This window comes from Pseudophryne corroboree, unplaced genomic scaffold, assembly GCF_028390025.1.
Source record: "Pseudophryne corroboree isolate aPseCor3 unplaced genomic scaffold, aPseCor3.hap2 scaffold_628, whole genome shotgun sequence".
NCBI lineage: Eukaryota > Metazoa > Chordata > Amphibia > Anura > Myobatrachidae > Pseudophryne > Pseudophryne corroboree.
The window spans coordinates 130,975-144,887 of NW_026970224.1; the positions used below are offsets into that span (position 1 = coordinate 130,975).

Here is a 13,913-nt window from a genome sequence, read left to right on the forward strand (position 1 = left end):
ACGGACAGTATGAGGAAAGGATTTTGTTAATCCAGGGCAAGATTCATACCAGCCACACCAATCACACCGTATAACTTGTGATAAACTACTCAGTTATCAGTATGAAAAAACAACATAGCATCAGTGCAGGACCGATGCAACTATAACATAACCCTTATTGAAGCAATAACTATATACAAGTATTGCAGAAGTAGTCCGCACTTGGGACGGGCGCCCAGCATCCTCTACGGACTACGATAAAAAGATTTACCGGTAGGTTTAAAATCTTATTTTCTCTAACGTCCTAGAGGATGCTGGGGACTCCGTAAGGACCATGGGGATTATACCAATGCTCCAAAACGGGCGGGAGAGTGCGGATGACTCTGCAGCACCGATTGAGCAAACATGAGTTCCTCCTCAGCCAGGGTATCAAACTTATAGTATTTTGCAAAGGTGTTTGAACCCGACTAAGTAGCAGCTTGACACAGCTGTAGTGCCGAAACCCCTCGGGCAGCCGCCCAAGAAGAGCCCACTTTCCTCGTGGAATGGGCCTTGACCGATTTCAGTAACTGCAATCCAGCCATAGAATGCGCTTGCTGAATCGTGTTACAAATCCGGCGAGCAATAGCCTGCTTTGAAGCAGGGGCACCAATCTTGTTGGTTGCATACAGGACAAACAGCGCTTCAGTTTTCCTGACTCTAGCCATCCTGGCCACGTAAATTTTCAAAGCCCTGACCACATCAAGTAACTCGGAATCCTCCAAGTCACGCGTAGCCACAGGCACCACAATAGGTTGGTTCATATGAAAAGATGAGACCACTTTTGGTAGGAATTGAGGACGGGTCCGCAATTCTGCTCTATCCACATGGAATACCAAATATGTGCTTTTATGTGACAAAGCCGCTAATTCCGACACTCGCCTAGCCGAAGCCAAGGCTAATAACATGACCACCTTCCATGTGAGATATTTTAACTCCACTGTTTTAAGTGGTTCAAACCAGTGTGATTTTAGAAAACTTAACACCACGTTAAGGTCCCAAGGTGCCACCGGAGGCACAAAAGGAGGCTGAATATGCAGCACTCCTTTTACAAAAGTCTGAACTTCTGGAAGAGAAGCCAATTCTTTTTGAAAGAAAATGGATAAGGCCGAAATCTGGACCTTAATAGAGCCTAATTTTAGGCCCAAATTCACTCCAGTTTGTAGGAAGTGAAGGAAACGGCCCAGATGGAATTCTTCCGTAGGAGCATTCCTGGCCTCACACCAAGAAACATAATTTCGCCATATACGGTGTAATGTTTTAACGTTACATCCTTCCTAGCCTTTATCAGCGTAGGGATGACCTCAACCGGAATGCTAGGATCCGGCATTCAACCGCCATGCCGTCAAACGCAGCCGCGGTAAGTCTTGGAACAGACAGGGCCCCTGATGCAACAGGTCCTGTCTTAGAGGGAGAGGCCACAGATCTTCTGTGAGCATTTCCTGCAGATCCGGATACCAGGTCCTCCGTGGCCAATCTGGAACAATAAGGATTGTTCTCACTCCTCTTTGTCTTATTATCCTCAACACCTTGGGTATGAGAGGAAGAGGAGGAAATACATAGACCGACCGGAACACCCACGGTGTCACTAGGGCGTCTACAGCTACTGCCTGAGGGTCTCTTGACCTTGCGCAATACCTCTGTAGCTTTTTGTTGAGCCGGGACAACATCATGTCTATCTGTGGCAGTTCCCACCGACTTGTAATCTGTGCAAAGACTTCCTGATGAAGTCCCCACTCTCCCGGATGTAGGATGTGTCTGCTGAGGAAGTCTGCTTCCCAGTTGTCCACTCCCAGAATGAACACTGCTGACAGTGCGCTTGCGTGATTCTCCACCCAGCAAAGAATTCTGGTGGCTTGTGCCATCGCCACTCTGCTCCTTGTGCCGCCTTGGCGGTTTACATGAGCCACTGCGGTGACGTTGTCTGACTGGATCAGAACCGGTTGGTCGCAAAGTAAGGTCTCCGCTTGACATAGGGCATTGTATATGGCCCTTAGATCCAGGATGTTGATGTGAAGACAAGTCTCTTGACTTGACCAAATACCTTGGAAATTTCTTCCCTGTGTGACTGCTTCCCAACCTTGGAGGCTTGCGTCTGTGGTCACCAGGATCCAGCCCTGAATGCTGAATCTGCGTCCCTCGAGAAGGTGAGCACTCTGCAGCCACCACAGGAGTGATACCCTGACCCTGGGGGACAGGGTGATAAACCAATGCATCTGTAAATGTGACCCAGACCACTTGTCCAGTAGGTCCCATTGGAAAGTCCTCGCATGGATCCTGCCGAATGGAATGGCCTCGTATGATGCCACCATCTTTCCCAGGACTCGAGTGCAGTAATGCACTGACACCTGTTTTGGTTTCAATAGGTTCCTGACAAGAGTCATGAGTTCCTGGGCCTTTTCTATCAGGAGATAAACCCTCTTCTCGTCCGTGTCCAGAATCATGCCCAAGAAAGACAGACGAGTAGTAGGAATCAACTGCGACTTCGGGATATTGAGAATCCAGCCGTGTTGCTGTAACACTTTCAGTGAAAGTGATACGCTGTTCAGCAACTGCTCTCTTGATCTCGCTTTTATGAGATCGCCCAAGTACGGGATAATTGTGACACCTTGCTTGCACAGGAGCACCATCATTTCCGTCATTACCTTGGTGAAAATTCTCAGGGCCATGGAGAGACCAAACAGCAATGCCTGAAATTGGCAATGACAGTCCTGTACCGCAAATCTGAGGTACGCCTGATGAGGTGGATAAATGGGGACATGAAGGTATGCATCCTGTACACAAATGCGGACAACAGGTGTCAAGCCATGCGTTGCCTTTGTCAAGCTGTAATAAGTAGGGATAAGGACGTTAACCACCTCGGAACATCCTCCCTTATACGTCACCTGCAGCGCATTAATCATAAGTCAGTGACAAGTTCAAAAACTTTGGATGACAGCGGAAGCAGTCCACTGACCACCTTCCTCTTGTAACCAAGCTCCTGCAAACCACACCGCCAACTCCCTCAGTGTCAATTTCCTCCTTAGACAGGAGAGCCAATAGTCCTGCAGGCCATGTCACTGGCAAGTCTGACGAGTCCTCTCCTGCCTGGGATTCCTCCGATGCATCCTTGAGTGTAACGCCTACTGCTGCTGGCACTGCTGTTGTTGCTGCTGGGAGTCGATCGTCATCCCAGAGGGGAAGTCGGAAGACCACTTGTACTACTTCCAGTAAGCAATTGACTGTCCAACAGTCCTTTGCGAGGAAGATGAAATATCACAGCAGTCATCCTGCTGCAAAGCGGATAACTCAGGTCTGGGTGGTGAGAAACTTGGTTCCGGTATCCATCGTTAATTTAGAGGCAACTAGAGACTTGATTGAGGTACTGTGTCCCCGGTACCAAATACCCTCTAGGTTCCATTTCTCTAGGCAGGCGATACCGAAAATGTACACAGACCTCAGAAAAAGAGTCACCAGTGTCCTAAAAAATGCAGTTATACCCAATGTCCACTTGTCTGTGGTTAAGTGGAGCAGGGCAGACTCAGGACTATATGACTGTGACAGCCCACTGGGTAGATGTATTGCCTCCCGCAGCAAGAACAGCAGCGGCGGCACCAGTAGCAGCATCTCACAAATGCCAACTCATTCCTAGGCAGGCTACGCTTTGTATCACCGCTTTCCATAAGAGGCACACAGCTGACAACCTCTTACGGAAACTGAGGAACATCATCGCAGAATGGCTTACCCCAACTGGACTCTCCTGGGGATTTGTGACATCGGACAACGCCACCAATATTGTGCGTGCATTACATCTGGGCAAATTCCAGCACGTCCCATGTTTTGCACATACATTGAATTTGGTGGTGCAGAATTATTTAAAAAATGACAGGGGCGTGCAAGAGATGCTGTCGGTGGCCCGAAGAATTGCGGGCCACTTTCTGCATTCAGCCACCGCGTGCCGAAGACTGGAGCACCACCAAACATTCCTGAACCTGCCCTGCCATCCTCTGAAGCAAGAGGTGGTAACGAGGTGGAATTCAACCCTCTATATGCTTCAGAGGATGGAGGAGCAGCAAAAGGCCATTCAAGCCTATACATCTACCCACGATATAGGCAAAGTAGGGGGAATGCACCTGACTCAAGCGCAGTGGAGAATGATTTCAACGTTGTGCAAGGTTCTGCAACCCTTTGAACTTGCCACACGTGAAGTCAGTTCAGACACTGCCAGCCTGAGTCAGGTCATTCCCCTCATCAGGCTTTTGCAGAAGAAGCTGGAGACATTGAAGGAGGAGCTAAAACAGAGCAATTCCGCTAGGCATGTGGGACTTGTGGATGGAGCCCTTAATTCGCTTAACCAGGATTCAATCTGTTGAAATCAGAGCAATACATTTTGGCCACCGTACTCGATCCTAGATTTAAAACCTACATTGTATCTCTCTTTCCGGCAGACACAAGTCTGCAGAGGTTCAAAGACCTGCTGGTGAGAAAATTGTCAAGTCAAGCGGAACGTGACCCGTCAACAGCTCCTCCTTCACATTCTCCCGCAACTGGGGGTGCGAGGAAAAGGCTAAGAATTCCGAGCCCACCCGCTGGCGGTGATGCAGGGCAGTCTGGAGTGAGTGCTGACATCTGGTCCGGACTGAAGGACCTGGCAACGATTACTGACATGTCGTCTACTGTCACTGCATATGATTCTGTCACCTTTGAAAGAATGGTGGAGGATTATATGAGTGACCGCATCCAGGTAGGCACGTCAGACAGTCCGTATGTATACTGGCAGGAAAAAGAGGCAATTTGGAGGCCCTTGCACAAACTGGCTTTATTCTACCTAAGTTGCCCTCCCTCCAGTGTGTACTCCAAAAGAGTGTTTAGTGCAGCCGCTCACCTTGTCAGCAATCGGCGTACGAGGTTACTTCCAGAAAATGTGGAGAAGATGATGATCATCAAAATGAATTATAATCAATTCCTCCGTGGAGACATTCACCAGCAATTGCCTCCAGAAAGTACACAGGGATCTGAGATGGTGGATTCCAGTGGGGACGAATTAATAATCTGTGAGGAGGGCGATGTACACAGTGAAAGGGGTGAGGAATCGGAGGATGATGAGGTGGACATCTTGCCTCTGTAGAGCCAGTTTGTGCAAGGAGAGATTGATTGCTTCTTTTTTGGTGGGGGCCCAAACCAACCAGTCATTTCAGTCAGCCGTGTGGCAGACCCTGTTGCTGAAATGATGGGTTCGTCAATGTTTTTCTTTTCAATCTAAGCCCCTGCAGTTTTCTGTAAGAATCTGCTTCGCTATGATGGTCAACAAGTCACAAGGGCTAACACTCAGGGCAGGAGGCGTAGATCTTAGGAGGGATCAGCAGGCAGGAGGCAGCGAGGGAGATTGTAATGCAGTGCGCGCAGATAAGCAGCGCAATGGTAAAAAGGAGGCATGGTCTCATAGGTAGGGGTGTGGCCTGTTGGCCTGAATCTCCATTTTGTTGCTCCGGGTATCTTGGGGGTTGGGGGCTGCACCCGGGGACTAGTGTGTGAGTGGTGCTGGCTCCTGCACAGTGACAGAAACTGGGTGTTGCACGTAATGTCACAGTGAAACACCCATATTCTGTCACTGAAGAGGAGCCGGCACTTTGGTGTCACCCCCCTTGGCGGGTGACACTCGGGTGTGGGCCGCAACCCCATTGTGATGCCACTGACCCATGGGAAGCTTTACGTGGCTTACCCATGTGTTAGTAGCCCCAAGCATATTTTGTGTTAGTCCCTGAAGAAAAACTTCAAATATTTACAAATAAATTTTGTAATCAATGGGCCTAATTCAGTAAGGATTGCAAATTCCGCTAAGTAACAGAATTTGCAATCCTTTGGTTCACATGCTGGGGCCACCCAGCATGCCGCCTCCCTTCTTGACCATGCTGAAATTGCAGTCGCAGTGCAGTTCAGCGTGATCATAAAAAATAGGTTAGCCTCCTGTTGGTGCAGACTGTATGTGTGCGCAGGAAGCCGCCACCATTTTTGTGATCGCAGCTGCTGCATGTGATGTCATGCAGCCGCTCTGACCACGCCTCCTGTTTCTCCGTTGCCGACCCCATTTTCTCCATTGCCGACCCCATTTTGAAGCCCTGCCCACGCACCGCTCCATCTCCGACTTAGAAATGGAGTGTTGCTGACCCCCCCCCCAGCACCGATTGACAGTCAGAGGCGATGCAATTTTTGCAGTTGGATTGCTTATTGCGATTGCAATCCAACCTGAATCAGGCTCTATTACCTATCACAATGCACTGCGGGTAGTACAAAATGGGGTTAATATAAGAGAAAACCCCCCAGAGCTGTGCTCCTTAACTGTCCCTGGTGGCTAGTGGAGCGGCTGCCCAGTAATCAGTGTCCACGCCAGTGCGCACATGGCCCGCCCCCTACAGCCACGCTGGATCACGGTATAGTGCGGGCACAGAAGTACCTTACCTCCCTTTCATCAGCGGACTCGTGATCCCGGAGGGCGGTGTGTGTGTGACTGACCTTAGGAAGAAACCGGAGCCTCCGCTGCAGTGACCCAGCAACCAGGGCACGGGAGTATACTGCGCCGCTGGGAGTGATGGAGCTGCAGTAAAGATGTCTATTAGACCTAGCCTGCTGCAGCCGTTGTAGATTCTTATAAAAAAAAGTTCTTCTTTTCTTGTCAAAATTAATAGCTAAGAATAGGCTGCCTGAGGCAGCCCCCTGTTAAGTGGCCTGCTACTGAAGGCACCAACTACAAACTGAGCTCCCTGTTCATGGAAGCGAGGTTATAGAGGGAACAGTCAAAAGCTTTGAGCCTGTTGGTGCCTCAGATCAAGATCCTACTCTACACCCAATGTGAATCCTTGTGGAGTCCAGTGTACCCCACAGAAGAAATGAATGTGTCACAACCATTGGCAGCAACATTAGAATAGCTGCTGATGGGCACAATTGAGAAAGGAATGGGGGAAAACATTTGAATCCAGCACATATATGTAATTTGAATATGTAATTTGTACCTTCCTACTTTAAAATGTAATGGATGAACCTCACCCTGTGAGAACTATCTTCATGATCAAGAGATCTCATACGCAAGAAAAGCATGTGTTGAGATAGGGCTGTGGAGGGCCGCTGCTCGGGCACACCCCCGTCAAGTTAAGGAGATTCAACTGAGGAAGCACATGAAAACTCTTGTCTGGGGACAACAACTGCAGGGAGACCACATATTTTCAGATAAACATGAGAGGGCGGAAGGCTGCCTAATACTGAAGTACCCACAAACATCACACCTTCGGTGTGGGGCTCATGTTGGCCATGCCCCTGCCCCTGAAGCATTCAAGCTGATTTCTTGCAGCAGCTGGGCACTGTAACAGCTCCAGAGCTGCTCTGTAAGGCACATTAAAGGGTGTGGGCCCTGCAACACCACCTGTAGTTCGCATTGTGCGTTGGAAGGCACAAAGTAAGCAGACGGGAGAAGTCAGGATAGTGCGCAAGGGCATAGAAGGGAGGGGCTCAAGAAAAGAGAAGTGGAAACAGACAGCAAACTAGGCTGGAGAGAGACCTGAGACAAAGAGATCTGAATTATACCAGAGCCAACCAGGGGAAAGCACAAATGCAGCCCCCCCCCCCTACCACAAATTATGCAGTCGAGTTTCCCACATTTGGGGAAATCACAGAGGTCAGCATACCCAGAATGCAATGAATGAACCTCACCCTGGGAAAACAATCTTCATGACCATGGTATCACCTATGCAAAATAAGTATGATTTGAGATAGGGCTGGGGAGGGCCGCTGCTCAGGCACACCTCCGTCAAGTAAAGGAGATTCAACTGAGGCAGTACAAGGGAGCTCTCATCTGGGGACAACAACTGCAGGGAGAACACATTTTCAGACGAATGTGGGAGGGCAGAAGGCTGCCTAATACTGAAGCACCCCCCAAACAACAAACCAAATGCAACAACTAGTGCAAGCATTCCTGGGGGAATGCCTGCAGCAGATGGATTCGCATATGGTGATGTCATCCAAGCAATGGGCATAGTTGGCTTCAACCCTCGTCTGCATATGAAAAGAGAAAATGGTCACGCAGGGCATGGCGGCCTTTGTGGGGTTGCGCTTGGATGACCCCTAGATCGCTTTATACACCCCCATCAGTGTGGGGCTCATGTTGGCCATGCCCAAGCCCCTGAAGCATTCAAGCTGATTTCTTGCAGCAGCTGGACCCAGTAACAGCTCCAGAGTTGATCTACAAGACAAGTAAAAGGGTGTGAGCCCTGCAGCACCACCTGTAGTTTGCATACACACTTATATAGGACAGCATCTCTTATATGCCCCAGGGGCAATAATAGTAGCCTTATCTAGGGTATCCGTCCATGCCGCTACAGCACTACACACCCAGGCCGACGCAATTGCCGGTCTGAGTAAGGTACCTGAATGTGTATAAATGGACTTCAGGGTAATCTCCTGTTTGCGGTCAGCAGACTCTTTGAGGGTAGCCGTATCCTGGGACGGGAGGGCTACCTTCTTGGATAAGCGTGTTAATGCTTTGTCCACCCAAGGGGAGGATTCCCATCGTAACCTATCCGTTGATGGGAAAGGATACGCCATAAGAATCCTTTTGGAAATCTGCAGGGGATTCCCAAGCTTTTTCACATAACTCGTTCAGCTCGTGTGAGGGGGGAAAGGTTACCTCAGGCTTCTTTCCCTTGTACATATGTACCCTCTTGTCAGGGATAGGGGGCTCCTCTGTGATGTGCAAAACATTTTTTATTGCCATAATCATATATCAAATGTATTTTGCCAATTTTGGCTGTAACTTTGCATCATCGTAATCGACACTGGAGTCAGAATCCGTGTTGGTATCTGTGTCAACAATCTGGATAGTGGGCGCTTATGAGACCCTGACAGTCCCTGCGACATAGGATCAGGCATGGGTTGAGACCCTGACTGTCCCAAAGCTTCAGCCTTGTCTAATCTTTTGTGCAATGAGTTTACACTAGCACTTAAAACATTCCACATATCCATCCAATCAGGTGTCGGCGGAGACACCACGTTCATTTGCTCCCGCTCCTCTCTAATATAGCCTTCTTCCTCAGACATGTCGACACACGCGTACCGACACACCACACACACAGGGAATACTTTTACTGAAGACATTTCCCCCACAAGGCCCTTTGGAGAGACAGAGAGAGAGTATGCCAGCACATACCCCAGCGCTATATAACCCAGGAATAGCACAGTAACTTAATGTTTGCACAGTAGCGCTGCTGTATGTAATTTGCGCCGAATTATGTGCCCCCCCCCCTCTCTTTTCAACCCTCTTGTCTACCGTGGTATAAGCAGGGGAGAGTCCGGGGAGCTTCCTCTCAGCGGTGCTGTGGAGAAAAAATGGCGCTGGTGAGTGCTGAGGGAGAAGCCCCGCCCCCTCGGCGGCGGGCTTCTGTCCCGCTTAAACTGTACAATTGGCGGGGGCTCATACATATATACAGTGCCCAGCTGTATATATGTTATATTTTTGCCAAAAAGAGGTTTATATTGCAGCCCAGGGCGCCCCCCCTGCGCCCTGCACCCTTACAGTGACCGGAGTATGTGAGGTGTATGGGAGCAATGGCGCACAGCTGCAGTGCTGTGCGTTACCTCAATGAAGATCATGAAGTCCTCTTGCGCCTCTGAAGTCTTCTTTTCTTCTCATACTCACCCGGCTTCTATCTTCCGGCTCTGCGAGGGGGACGGATGGCGAGGGTGAGATCCTGCGTACCAATCCCTTTGGAGCTAATCCCTTTGGAGCTAATGGTGTCCAGTAGCTTAAGAAGCAGGACCTTGCAACTCGGAGAGTAGGGCTGCTTCTCTCCCCTCAGTCCCTCGATGCAGGGAGTCTGTTGCCAGCAGTGCTCCCTGAAAATTAAAAACCTAGCAAAATACTTTCTGTCAGAAAGCTCAGGAGAGCTCCTGAAAAGCACCCAGTCTCCACTGGGCACAGTATCAAACTGAGGTATGGAGGAGGGGCATAGAGGGAGGAGCCAGTGCACACCCAGAACTAAAGTCTTTCTTAAAGTGCCCATGTCTCCTGCGGAGCCCGTCTATCCCCATGGTCCTTACGGAGTCCCCAGCATCCTCTAGGACGTTAGAGAAAATAGGATTTTAATACCTACCGGTAAATCCTTTTCTCTTAGTCCGTAGAGGATGCTGGGCACCCGTCCCAGTGCGTACTGTGTCTGCAGTTATTAAATGGCCCTTAACTCCAGAACATTTATGTGGAGACAACTTTCCCGACTTGACCATCTTCCTTGGACGTTTTCCCCCTGTGTGACTGCTCCCCAGCCTCGGAGGGTTGCATCCATGGTCCCTAGGATCCAGTCCTGGATCCCGAACCTTCGCCCCTCTAGGAGGTGAGAACTGTGCAGCCACCAATGGAGTGAGATTCTGGTCTTGGAAGACAGGATTATCCTCCGGTGCGTGTGTAGGTGGGATCCGGACCACTTGTCCAACAGGTCCCACTGGAACACTCTGGCATGGAACCTGCCAAACTGAATGGGCTCGTAGGCCGCAACCATCTTCCCCAGCAACCAAATGCATTGATGGATTAACACTCTTGCTGGTTTCAGAATTTGTTTGACCAGACTCTGGATCTCCAGAGCCTTTCCACTGGAAGAAAACCTCTTCTGTGTCCAGTATCACTCCCAAAAACAACAACCGCGTCATTGGGACCAACTGCGATTTTGGCAAGTTTAGGAGCCAACCATGTTGTTGAAGAACTGTCAGGGAGAGTGCAATGTTTTGCACTAACTGGTCCCTGGATCTCGCCTTTATCAAGAGATCATCCAAGTACGGGATAATTGTTACTCCTTGCTTGCGATCACCCTGGTGAAAATCCTCAGAGGCGTGGACAGACCAAACGGCAATGTCTGAAATTGGTAATGACAATACTGAATTGCAAACCTCAGGTAGCTTGATGCAGAGGCTAAATGGGAACATGTAAGTAGGCATCCTTTATGTCTACTAAAACCATGAAATCTCCTTCCTCCGGACTGGAGATCACTGCACTGAGAGATTCCATCTTGAAATTGAATTTCCTTAGGTAGAAATTGAGGGATTTCAGATTTCAGATTGGTCTGACTGAGCCGTCCGGCTTAGGGACCACGAAGAGGCTTGAATAAAAACCTTCTCCCTGCTGACTAAGGCCGATTTGAACAATCGGTGAGGGGGAACATCTTGAAACCCCAGTTTGTACCCTTGGGACACTATTTGTAAAACACACGAGTCCATGTCCGAATGAATCCAGAACTGACTGAAGAGTTTTAGACGTGCCCCCACTGGTGCGGGCTCCTGCAAGAGAGCCCCAGCGTCATGCGGTGGATTTGGCAGAAGCAGAGGATGATCTCTGCTCCTGCGATCTTGAAGAGGATGCAGACCTCTTCTCTCTTCTCCTTCCTCTACCTGCAAAGAAAGGGGAATCTTAACTTCTTGCATATCTATTGGGCCGAAATGACTGCATCAGATAATGATGCGTCTTCATCCGTTGGGAGGGAACATAGGGCAAGAAGGTTGACTTAATTGCGGGAGCTGCCGAGATCAAATTAACTAGGCAGTCACCAAACAAGGCTTCACCTTCATAGGGAAGAGACTCCCTTTCTTCTTGGAGTCAGCATCAGCATTCTCTTGGTGAATCCACAATGCCCTCCTATCCGAGACTGCCATGAAATTGGCCCGTGAACTCAAGAGTCCTATATCCCTTGCAGTCTCACGTAAGTATGCTGCAGTGTCCTTGATATGATACAACGTAAGGAGTATCCCATCTCTCCAGGGTATCTATATCGGATGACAAGGTATTCGACCAATTCTTGAATACTACTACTTACCCATGCACATGTAATGGCAGGTCTAAGTAATGTACCCGTGGTTACATAACTAGAAATAATGTAGCTTCCTGCATACGATCCGCTGGATTTGTGAGAGGGCCCCGTGCAGAACAGGGGGTGACTCCCACTTTATTCTGTCCGCGGCGGGAAATGAATAAACAACCAGAATCCTTTTGGGGATTTGAAACCATCTTGTCGAGCTGGCCCAGACTTTATCAAACAGAGATGGAGGAACGTTACATCAGCTTTCATTATATATCTATATATACATACATATAGACCCCTTTGTCAGGAACAGCAGGGTCTTCAGTGATTTTAATATGTCCTTAATATCCACAATCATGTACTGAATGCTCCTTGCCAATATTGGATCTAATCAGGAAACATTATGGTCGACATAGGAATCAGTATCCGTGTCAGTATCAGTGTGTAGTAACTGGGCAAAATAACATTTTTGCGACCCCGCGGGGCCTGAGGGAAAAGAAACATAGCCATGAACATCACATCTATTCTCTACGTCTGTGTCTGGGACACAGATTTATCCAACCTTACTCTGATTTTACTGAAACATTTACCCAGTCAGTTATTGGTGGTGCCAACAGGGCCACCATCATATGTCTGCATTCCTAATATAGTTTCCTCTTGGGAAAAACATTCAGCCACTGACATGTTGACACACATGTACCAAGTACCCACAGACACACCGGCTTATGGGGGACAGACCGTCAGTAAATCTGTCAGAGGGACACAGCACGAGTGGAGAGGCCGCAGCAGAAATGTCTGCACTGGTGTCAGTAGGTGACTGAGGCAGGGATGACTGGGAGATAGTGGGTGACTGAAGCATGTATGAGTGGGAGATAGTGGGTGACTGAGGCCGGGGTGACTGGGAGATAGTGGGTGACAGGGAGATAGTGGGTTACTGAGGGAGGGGTGATAGGAAGGGGTTGGGTAAGTATGGGAAGAAAGTGGGTGACAGGGATAATAAATGACTAAGGCAGGGGTGATAGGAAGATAGTGGATGACTGTGGCAGGGGTGACAGGGACAGTAAGAGACTGAGGCAGGGGTGACAGGGATAGTGGCTGACTGAGGCAGGGGTGACTGGGAGATAGTGGGTGACTGAGGCAGGGTGGACAGGGCTAGTGGGTGACTGAAGCAGGGGTGATAGGGTGACAGTGGGTGACTAAAGCAGGGGTGACTGGTATAGTGGGTGACTGAGGCAGGGATCGCAGGTATAGTGGTTGACTGAGGCAGCGGTGACTGGGAGATAGTGGGTAACTGAGGCAGGGGTGACAGGGAAAGTGTGTGACTCAGGCAGGGGTGATAGGGAGATAGTGGGCAGCATATCTCTGCGTCACTGCAGCAGCACATTCCTGCTTCAATGACAGCAGCACATCCCTGCCTCACTTATAGCAGCACATCCCTGCCTCGCTGACAGCAGCACATCCCTGCCTCGCTGACAGCAGCACATCCCTGCCTCGCAGACAGCAGCACATCCCTGCTTCGCTGACAGCAGCACATCCCTGCTTCGCTGACAGCAGCACATCCCTGCTTCGCTGACAGCAGCACATCCCTGCTTCGCTGACAGCAGCACATCCCTGCCTCGCTGACAGCAGCACATCCCTGTCTCGCTGACAGCAGCACAGCACTGCTTCGCTGACAGCAGCACATCACTGCTTCACTACCAGCAGCACATCCCTGCCTCACTGGCAGCAGCACATCCCTGCCTTACTGACAGCTGTATATAGGGCCTAATTCAGACCTGATCCCTGCTGTGCATATTCACACAACAGGAGATCAGGTCTGAAGTGCGTGTGTGCTGGTGCCGCAGTGCACCGGCACATGCCAGAGATGCGATCAGCATCTCTGCCCAGTGAGCGCCTCTGCCTGATTGACAGGCAGAGGCGGTCACTGGGCAGGAGGAGTCGGGCCAGCGGCGTTGTGCCGCCATTTTGGGGGCACAGTCAGGACAACGCAAACATGACCGGACCGTATGGGGGCGGGCCGTGACGGCTGCGTGACCCGGACAGCAACGGGCCTTATTTACTAAAATCTCAGATACATTTTATGGC

At 49.8% G+C, this 13,913-nt stretch overlaps 1 non-coding gene across 1 annotated transcript; it reads right to left on the reverse strand.

Annotated features, from left to right (window-relative positions):
- Positions 1-7,585: 7,585 nt before the first annotated feature.
- Positions 7,586-7,752, reverse strand: LOC135036016 (U1 spliceosomal RNA). The gene has a single exon (XR_010230861.1). It is a non-coding gene; the product is annotated as a U1 spliceosomal RNA (small nuclear RNA).
- Between the last annotated feature and the right edge of the window lie 6,161 nt (positions 7,753-13,913).